This window comes from Dreissena polymorpha, chromosome 2 (genome assembly GCF_020536995.1).
Source record: "Dreissena polymorpha isolate Duluth1 chromosome 2, UMN_Dpol_1.0, whole genome shotgun sequence".
Classification (NCBI taxonomy): Eukaryota; Metazoa; Mollusca; class Bivalvia; order Myida; family Dreissenidae; genus Dreissena; species Dreissena polymorpha.
In genome coordinates, this window is record NC_068356.1 from 9152041 (window position 1) to 9162551 (window position 10511).

Here is a 10511-nt window from a genome sequence, read left to right on the forward strand (position 1 = left end):
ACACTCCAGAAGCCACATTTATTGTCCAATCTTAATGAAACTTTTTAAGAAGATTCATACCAATAATATATTGGACGATTTAGAAAATGATGCCAGTTGGTTGAAAAACATGGCCGCCAGAGGGGGGTGGGGCATTTTTCCTTATATGGCTATAGTAAAACCTGGATAACACTCGAGGAGCTACAATTATTTTCAAATCATCATGAAACTTGGTCTGAATATTTTTCCGAATGTATCTTGGACTAGTTTGAAAAAGTTTCTGGTTGCTTTAAAAACATGGCAACCAGTTGGCGGTGCATTTTTTCTTACATGGTTATATATTGCTTTAGTAAAACCTTGTTAACACTCTAGAGGCAACATTTATTGTCAGATCTTCATGAAACTTGGTGAGAAGATTTGTCCCAATGATTTATCATACCACCACATTGATATCTGATTGATATCCTGTTGCCTGATATCTTTTTTTAAATCACGGTAAACAGGAAGTTCATATATCAGTCATGTGTGGAGGCTACTAAGACTTTATTAATATGTTTTGGTTTATTGTAAAACTGAATTAGATTTATCAAAACAAACAATTTGATACCAAGAGGTATAACATTTAATCCACAAACAGAAACAAAAACAAAAAAAAATATATTTTCCAGATATTAATAATAAATAAGTACATGCTGATGACGTCATGTAACAAACGGACTACTTTTTTTGACACGCCTTCATATGCAAACATCAAAGGTCAAAGGTTATGTCAAAAGTTCAGAACGTAATATAAACAGACCAAACAAATAAAAACAAACAATAAAAAACCAGTAAAAATAGTAAAAAATAAAATAGTAACACACTTCACAATAAAACCCAATGTAATATGCATTAAATAATGAAATAATTTCGAATCATAAATGATAATTAAGGTTACATTTGTCGTCTTCTACAGTTTGCCAATTTTGACACAGGAATTGTGTTTCATAAGGCTAGATAAAGCTAATTTCTTTCGAAAATAAGGACTTAAACATAAAAAACATATTTAATACAATAAATAAACATTACCATGTCAGACTTTGTGGATTGAGGTAAGATGACATTGTTTGGGACGGTTTAATGGAGGAAGTTGTTATGTCGATCTTAGGAAGGCTTTGCCAATCAGTTTGGAATAAATCTGAGTGTTTAATGAACCATTTGATGAAAGCATGAATGCAAATGTCAATTCAAATAAAAGTCATTTAGAATCCCTTACTGAAACAAAATCAAAAACTGAGAACAGTGAAAACATATCAGACGCCATAGAAATAACAATCTAAGATGTAAAAAATTAATTGAAGCCCAACAAAAACACCATCCGGAAAACACTAGCAGATATAAGTCGATTTCAAAAATATCTTGCCAAGAAAGGCGAAACGAAGGCAATCCACAATTTATCAGTCGACCATCTAGATAAATATCTGATGGTGATGAATACGAGCCTGTCACATTGCGTAGCATCGTGGGAAGCTTTGAGCGGAAACTTCAAAGAGCAAAGTACCGATACTCTATCTTCCGGAGCAGTGGTCCAGAATTTTCCCTTACAGGTGACTGCCTGAAAGCAAAGCAGAACAATCTAAAAATAACAACAATGAAAAGGTAAATTTAATCACTGTTTAATCACGGCAGAAACTTGGTGATTTTTTTTTCCAAAATGTTGAAAACAATGGCAATCGAGGCCGGTTTTGAAAAAAACAACAACATAAGTAATCATTCTGCTAAAAAACACCTTGTTCAAAAACTAAGGGAATCCAATATCGCACCCACCGAAATCATGCAAATAACAGGACACAAAAACGTACAATCGATAATCCATTACAGTGAAATTTCCGAACAAACACAAAAAAGATGTTCAAACCTTTTGGCAACATGTTTTACTGCAACTCAATCTTTTTAATGCACTTCTGTCAACACTTCCGAAATGAACATTTTCTCTCCCCACCCACCCGGCAGTTTCACAAGCACAGTTTCCTGGCCAAAATCCAATAAATGGCATGTTTTTTGGAGCTTTACTTAACGTACCGAACCTCAATATCTACGCACAACTACCACAGTAAACCAAACGCGCAGTATATATTCCAAATTCTAATAAAAACATACTTCAATTCTTTACACGTGTTGACACACTGCGAAGACGAGCGACTTCACTGGCCTTAACATGTTGCAACGGTTAACAAGTTTTTCCTTTAAAATGTATAACATATGCTTTCATTTTGTGTAATAAAGTATTGTTACTTAAAGTTTTGTTGCAGAATTAAAGAAGAAAGAGACAGAAAAGCGTTATTAAATTACATTAAATGGCGCTACTTTTCGTGTTGAGGAACAATGCTATTTTTAAAAAGATTCATACGCGATAAACGAATGCGGCGGCTCCAGGGCGTAGCGATTATTTTTCATTATTTCTTGAAAAACGGGGTGAGTGGGGTCAGTGGTATGATAAACAAAAAACAGGTTACTGCCTGATCGTTTTGTGATATATCAGGCTCGGCACGAATAAAATAACGGCTCGGCAAGCCTCGCCGTTATTTTATTCTAAGCCTCGCCTGATATGTTACAAAACGACCACAGTAACCTGTTATTCTCTATTTCTTTGATGAGTTTGAAAACAGTGCCGGTTGGTTGAAAAACATGGCCGCCAAGGGGGGGGGGGCGGGGCTTTTTTCCTTATATTGCTATTATAATACCTTGCTAACACTCTAGAGGGAACATTTATTGTCCATTAATCATTATGAAACTTGGTCAAAAGATTTGTCCCTATGATATCTTGGACCTGTTGGAAAATGGTTCCGGTTGCTTAAGAAACATTGCCACCAGGAGGCGGAGCATTTTTCCTTATATAGCTATATATGGCGTTTGTTAAACCTTGTAAACACTCTAGAGGCCACATTTATTGTTCGATCTTCATAAACCTTTATCAGAAGGTTCATCATGATTATATATTGGATGAAAATGGTTTTGGTTGGTTGAAAAGCATGGCCACCAGGGGGTCGGGCATTTTTTCCTTATATGGCTTTAGTAAAACCTTGTTTACACTCAAGTTAAATATTCTCGAAGTTTAATGTAGTAATATTTATTTCGCAGAAAATTACTTAAGGGAGAAAAAACTGTTAATAGCTATAATTGTTTGAAATCCAATCAGGAGTGCACTCTAAATTACTCCAACTTTCCCTTTTCAGCAGCCTTAGCACAAATCAATATCCATATCTCAGTGAACATTGATGTTTTAGTAAGATCAGAAACTTTATACCTTGTTGTGCTATTCCTTTGATGTGTGGCACCATAGATAAGAGAAGATATAATTTTTGAGGCACACAGTTTATTGATGAGGTCTGAATTTGTTTGTGTGATTATCAAAGATTTTTGTTTTAAAATGGATTTATTGATTTTTTAATTGGAAATATAATTGCAAGGTGAGTCTGAAAATAGTTCATGTTTGTTAAAAAACAAGGCTCTCAGGGGGGTGGTAGTTTTTTATGTCTTCAGTTGCTTATTGTGAAACATTGTGAAAACGTTTAGTCACATTGTTAGTTAAATCTGAATGACACTTGCTCTGTACAAATGTTGTTATCATATCTTCATTTTGTTTACTCTATTAGTTTGAATAATATCATCTTCAAATATGGTGACAATCTTATGAGCATAAAATTTTTATTTTTTCAATTGTCTGTCTTCCCTTGTGTGTCATGAATATTTGCCTTGTCAGCATTGTAGAAGCCACATTCATTGTCGGATCTTCATGAAACTTTGTCAATTTTGTACCAAAAAAAATAAACAGGCCTTATATCCAGGGGGCCATTTGTTGTCCGTTCTTCATGAAACTTGTTTAAAACATTTGTTTTTATAATATCTTGCTTTTCTTGGGCTTCACATAAAAGGTTATTTCCTTTTATCTCAGATGAGCGACTTTGGGCCTTTCAGCCCTCTTGTTTTTATCTGGCGTTACTCATAATCTGACAGACTAGCCTCCTTTAAGTTGGTGGATGGGGGAGTTATATAGGACTTACCATGTCTAGTCATTCTGTCTGTGTTAAAATTAACTTGGGTAGAAATGTAACATTTTAAGATGTTTGTATAGCTTTACACAAAAGCTCACCCATGAGTGTGTTGTGTGAAAGTATCTCATGGCTTCCATCAAAGTCAATGAGTCAAGGTCCAACTGTTGGGATTGTCGTCACTTTAATATGATAATGTATAAAGGATTTTAACATATATTACCTTATTTAACATGATTGATGATGAGTGTTTTGACAGTATTGTTCTTCTTGTTTCTTTTTAAATATATGTGCATGATTGTTACTAATTTTGTTGGATAAATCTACGTAATTTTCTATGTAAATATGTTAGTTCTATTTCATTTCTATTGGCTGGCTTAAACCAAGATGTAAAAGACAGAGCATGGTAGGAGTATGCTCTCCTCTGATTGCATGTAATGTTCCAATCTTATTTGGAGGCATATATTATAATAATTGGGTACACACTTACACCATTGTGATTACTGACGGGAGAAGCTTAAGAAATACCAGCAGATTTTATTTTTATTTTTCAAATAAGTTCATATATTATTAGCACAGATTATTGGTTCAATGTAATAAATGTCTAGTCAGCTTTGCTTTAATATAGATGTTTTATTTGTTTAATATGTATGTGATGTACTTATTTTTTTCCAAAAAGGAAGTCTTTAATAAGGCGTTAACAGGAGAGAGAGTATATAGATATTTTATTGTAAAAGGTTAAGCCTAATGACTGTCTATTGTTTTATTGCGGATAGATAGTTTGGAACAAGGCCCTTATAATCTATATTTTGCATGGTTTCTTTTACTTTTGTTTTTGTATATAATTGTGTAGTGTTTGCCTTAATACTTTCTTTTGTTCCAAAAGGAAGTATTTTTAGTAAGGCGTTTACAGTAGTACAAATATATGACTTTTTTAAAATGTAAGCCTAAAGGCCGTCTATTTTTTGGTTTTGGATAGATAGTTTGAAACAAGGGGTTAATAAACTATATTTTGAATGGTTTATATTAATTTCTGTGTTGTATATAATTTCATAGTTTTTGCCTTTATACTTTTTTGTTTTAAATAGGAAGTCTTTAATAAGGCGCTAACAGTAGCATATAATTATGGTATTGTTATTAAAAAAAAAAACACGTGCTGCATTTTATCTGTAAATGTTATGATTTAATGTGACTTGTTTTATAAAAAAATATTCATTAACTTGCAAAATATCAGTTCTTCACGCATCTTGCAAAACATATTATATCTGACAAAGTCTAGTAACTTTTCAATTAAATCTCTGGTTATCATTTATTACAAAAACATAATGCATCACTTTACAGACAACAAAAAGACCATTTGGAGTTTGTATTTACAGTATCATAGAATTATTGTCCCCTACCGGTTTCACTCGAGGGAAATTATGGTTTGCGCTCTATGCGTCTGTCTGTCTGTCGGTCACAGTTTTCTGGATCCTGCAATGACTTGTTCTTCATACTTGTTCATGAAACTTGAAACATGGATAGATGGCAATATGGACATTTCATTTTGTTCCTAAATCAAAAAATTTGGTTGCTACGGCAACAAATATATATATATATATATATATATATATATATATATATATATATATATATATATATATATAAAATCTGACAATGGTGGAGCTGGTAGGGGACAAATATTGCCGGCAATAGTCTTGTTTGTTATTTATTAAATTTAAAAAATTGTCTTTGCAGTTGATAGTGAAGTTGAATGAGAGAAAGTGTACATTATACTATCAAAGCGAGAGTGTTGTTAACGAATTTTGCCTTTGTACAACACTTGTTTTATGTTTATTGTTATATCTTAATGCATGTGCAATTTTTGCTCAACATTGGGATTATTAATATTGTGTTGTTTTTATCAACTTATAATTATTCTGAGTGCTGTTTGTTCTGATATACATTTATTAACATTACAACCAGGTATGTGTATAATAGTTTTCATTAATCTAGTATTTAAAATTAAATCAAGTGTGACATTAATATAAAAAAAAACAAGACCGACAACAAATACGGATTGAAAGACTATGCATGCCCCAACATCTAGTGACATGTGATGCAACCTTCTGTTGTGAGACCTTTATTATTTGGTATTCATTGAAAAACATTGTTGGCAACAGGGATCATTTGTATGCACCCGGATCGAATGATCGGGGGTATGTTGGTTTTTGGCCTGTCTGTCTGTCTGTTTTTGTATGTGTGTGTCTGTCCCAAAACTTTAACCTTGGTCATAACTTTTGTAGTATTGAAGATAGCAACTTGATATTTGGCATTTTGAGTGGTGAAAGATCGAGGTTATTCTTCAAGGTCAGGGGTCATATATGTGGCTTCAAACGGGCGCAGTAGGGGGCATTGTGTTTCACAAACACAGCTCTTGTTTACTTTTTGAATGAATTCTTAAAATAATTTCTGCTCAAAAATAATGTTTGGTACTTAACAAATAAGAGCATTACTCAGATAGATAATTATTGAAAAGCCGTACAAATCTCAGTTTTACGTTTAAATAAATCTTTGATGTTGTGTAATACATATACGCTGTTTTGTTAAATATATATATGTAATGTTGTGAACGTGAAATGTATAATGATGACTATTAATTAGTATCTAAGTTAAATTAAGTTCAATTAAAAGGTGTATACAATTGTCAAGCATATGGAATTAGTTTTTTGTGTTTCCTTTTGCTCAAAAATAATGTTTGGTACTTAACAAATAAGTGCATATATTACTCAGGTAGATAATTATTGGAAAGCCATACAAATCTAGTCAGTTTTTACGTTTAAATTGATCTTTGATGTCGCGTAATACATATGTGCTATTTTGTTAAATATATATATGTGATGTTGTGAAAGTAAAAATGTATAATGATGACTAATAATTAGTATCTAAATTAAATGAAGTTCAATTAAAAGGTGTACTCAATTGTCAAGCATATGGAATTTGTTGTTTGTGTATCCTTCCCGTACATATTTTAATTATTGTCATCAAATGTTTTTGATGTTGTTTTTAAATACATCAACATCAACAATTGTATTATAAACCCAAACACACGAAAAGCAATAACAAACATTTAAATAAAAACCTCTTTTAACAGCATGAACACCAAGAACACCACAATCAACTATAATATTACACTATCACCATGATCGCATTTATTGCTATAACTTCTGCTGATATTCTAGCTGCAACTACCATATTATTTTACGTGAATAACAATCAATAATACATTAAAAAAGCACAAATGTTACTACAAAACTTAACTTTTTGTATTGACTTCGTTTCATTCACATGCGCGTGTTCAAAGACTTTCCCCACCTGTAGTCGCATAGTGTAAGTACAAATATTGTGTCCATGTACTCCTAAATAATAAACTTACTAGACTGCAAATGTTTTGACAAATGTAGTTACAGTGTCAATTCCTATGTACTTAAGTTTTAATTGAAGATATTTAATTTTTTACAAAGATGACATTTAATTTTGATCTAGTCTCCATCTGTTTGTGGCGTGGATGTTGTGTGTGGGGGACTGGTGTACACTGGGAAAAACACGTGCCCAGTATGTAATAACCATACTTTAAACTTGCTAAATAGGTTCAAAAGCTGTGTAAATAGGCTTAAGAAGTTGTATGTTTGCACTTGTGTACTACACTTGCTAAATGGGCTGAAAAGGCTTTAAAATAGGCTAAATAGACTTTTAATGATGTATTTTTCAACATAATTTTATGTACTTAACTTTCTAAATAAGCAGAAAAGATTGATAAATAAGCATTTAAATAGGCTAACTAGGATGTATTTTTTTAACCTATATACTAAACATGATAAATAGGCTGAAAGACTGTTTAATAGGCTAAATAGGTTGTACGTTTCAATCTATGTACTACGCGGGGTAAATAGGCTGAAATGGATATACAATAAGCCATATGCGATGTATGTTTGAATCTATTTACTGAACTTACTAAATATGCTCATTAACGATTAATATATAGGCTACTCATGCTGTATGAGAAATCCTTTGTACTTAACTTGCTATAGTCTGAAAAGCTTGAAAAGGTCATTAAATATACTTAAAATGATGCCTGCATTTACCATTGTACTTAACTTGCTAAATACTTGTAGGCTAAACGGCGAAAAAAAGGCTAATAAATAGCCTTAATGCGATGTATGTATGAAACTATTTACTTAACTTAATAAATAGGATAATAAGCCTGAGAAGGCTGTTAAATAAGCTCAATAGGCTCAATAATACTTAACTTGATTAAGAAGCTAAATAGGCTGTTCAATAGGCAAAATATGCTAAATATGATGAATGTGTCTATATATGTACAAAACATGCTAAATAAGCTAAATACGCTATTAAATAGGATGTATGTGTCTACGTATGTATGAAACTTGCTAAATACGCTAAATAGCCTGTTAAATGGGCTAAATTGGATGTGTGCGTCTACGTATGTACTAAGCTTGCTAAATTGGCTGTTAAATAGGCTAAATATTCTAATTAGGATGTATGAGTCTACATTCATGTATGTTCTAAACTTGATAAACAGGCTAAATAGGATTTATGTGTCTAATTATGTACTAACTGCTAAATATGATAAAAAGACTGTTAAATAGGCTAAAAAGGATGCATGTGTCTACGTATGTACTTTCCTTGCTGAAAAGGCTAAATAGGCTGTTAAATAGGCTAAAAAAAATATGTCTACGTGTGTACTAAACTTGCTAAATAGGCCCAATAACCTGTTAAATGGGCTAAATTGGATGTATGCGTCTACATATGTACTAAGCTTTCTGAATTGGCTGTTAAATAGGCTGAATATGCTAAGTAGGATGTATGAGTTAATTAGGATTTACGTGTCTTCATATTTTCTAAATAGGCTGTAAAATAGGCTAAATAGGATGTTTATGTCTACCTATGTACTTAATTTGCTAAATAGGCTAAATAGGCTGTTAAATAGGCTAAATAGGATGTATGTTTTAACCTTTGTAATAAACTTTCTAAATGGGCTGATAAGGCTGTTAAATAGTCTAAATGGGCTTAAATATGATGTTAAATAGGATAAATAGGCTAAAAAGGATGTATATCTACGTATGTACTTAACTTGCTAAATAGACTGTTAAAGAGGCTAAACAGGATGTATTTTTAACCTTTGTACTCAACTTTCTAAATAGGCTGAAAAGGCTGTTAAATAGGCTAAATAGGATGAATGTGTCTACGTATGTACTTTACTTGCTAAATATTCTGTTAAAATGCTAAATAGGCTTTATACGATGTATGTGTCTACGTATCTACTTGCTTAAAAAGGCTGTTAAATAGGATGTATGTATCTAGGTATTTACTAAAATTGCTAAATAGGCTGTTAAATAGGCTACATAGGATGTATGTGTCTACGTATGTACTGAACTTGCTAAATATGCTGTTAAATAGGATGTATGTGTCTACGTATTTACTAAAATTGCTAAAAAAGGCTAAATAAAATGTATTTTTTTACGTTTGTACTAACTTTCTAGATAGGCTAAACAGGCTGAAAAGGCTGTTAAATAGACTAAAAAGGCTAAATAGGATGTTGAATAGGCTAGCTAATTGGCTAAAAAGGATGTTTATGTGTACGTGTGTACTTAACTTGCTAAATAGGCTAAAAAAGCTGTTAAATAATAAATAAGATGTATTTTTAACCTTTGTACTAAACTTTATAAATAGGCTGAAAAGGCTATTAAATAGACAAAATAGGCTAAATAGGATGTTTAATAGGCTAAACATGATGTATATGTCCACGTATGTACTAAACTTGTAAATAGGCTAAATAGGCTAGGCTCAATAGGATGTATTTTTAAAACCTTTGTACTAAACTTTCTAAATAGGATGAAAAGGCTGTTAAATAAGCTAAATAGGCTTACTAGGATGTATGTTTAAACCTTTGTACTAAATAGGCTAAATATGCTGAAAATGCTGTTTAATAGGCTTAATAGGATGTATGTTTCAACCTTTGTACTAAAAAGGCTAAATAGGCTTATAGGCTGAAAAGGCGGTTAAATAGGCTAAATAGGATGTATGTTTCAACCTTTGTACTAAACAGGCTGAAAAGGCTGTTCAATAGGCTAAATAGGATATTATGTTCAACATATGTACTTAATAGGTTGAAAAGGCTTTTAAACATGCTAAATAGGATGTATGTTTCAACCTATGAGCTAAATAGGCTAAACAGGATATATATTTCTACATATGAACTAAACTTGCCAAATAGGCTAAATAGGCTGTTTAATAGGCTCAATGGGATGTAATTTTTAATCTTCGTTTTAAACTTTCTAAATTGGCTAATTAGGCTGAAAAAGCTGTTAAATAAGCCAAATAGGCTAAATATGATGTATGTTTGAACCTATGTACGAAGGCTTAATAGGCTGAAAAGGCTGTTAAAAAGGCTAAATAGGATGTATATTAAGACCTATGTACTGCATAGGCTAAATAGGC

The 10511-nt window shown here is 32.0% G+C and overlaps 1 protein-coding gene across 1 annotated transcript in view; it reads right to left on the minus strand.

Moving 5' to 3' along the window:
- LOC127865811 (85/88 kDa calcium-independent phospholipase A2-like) overlaps positions 1-10511 on the minus strand; it is a 266985-nt gene that overhangs the window by 119973 nt on the left and 136501 nt on the right. The window lies entirely within an intron of this gene.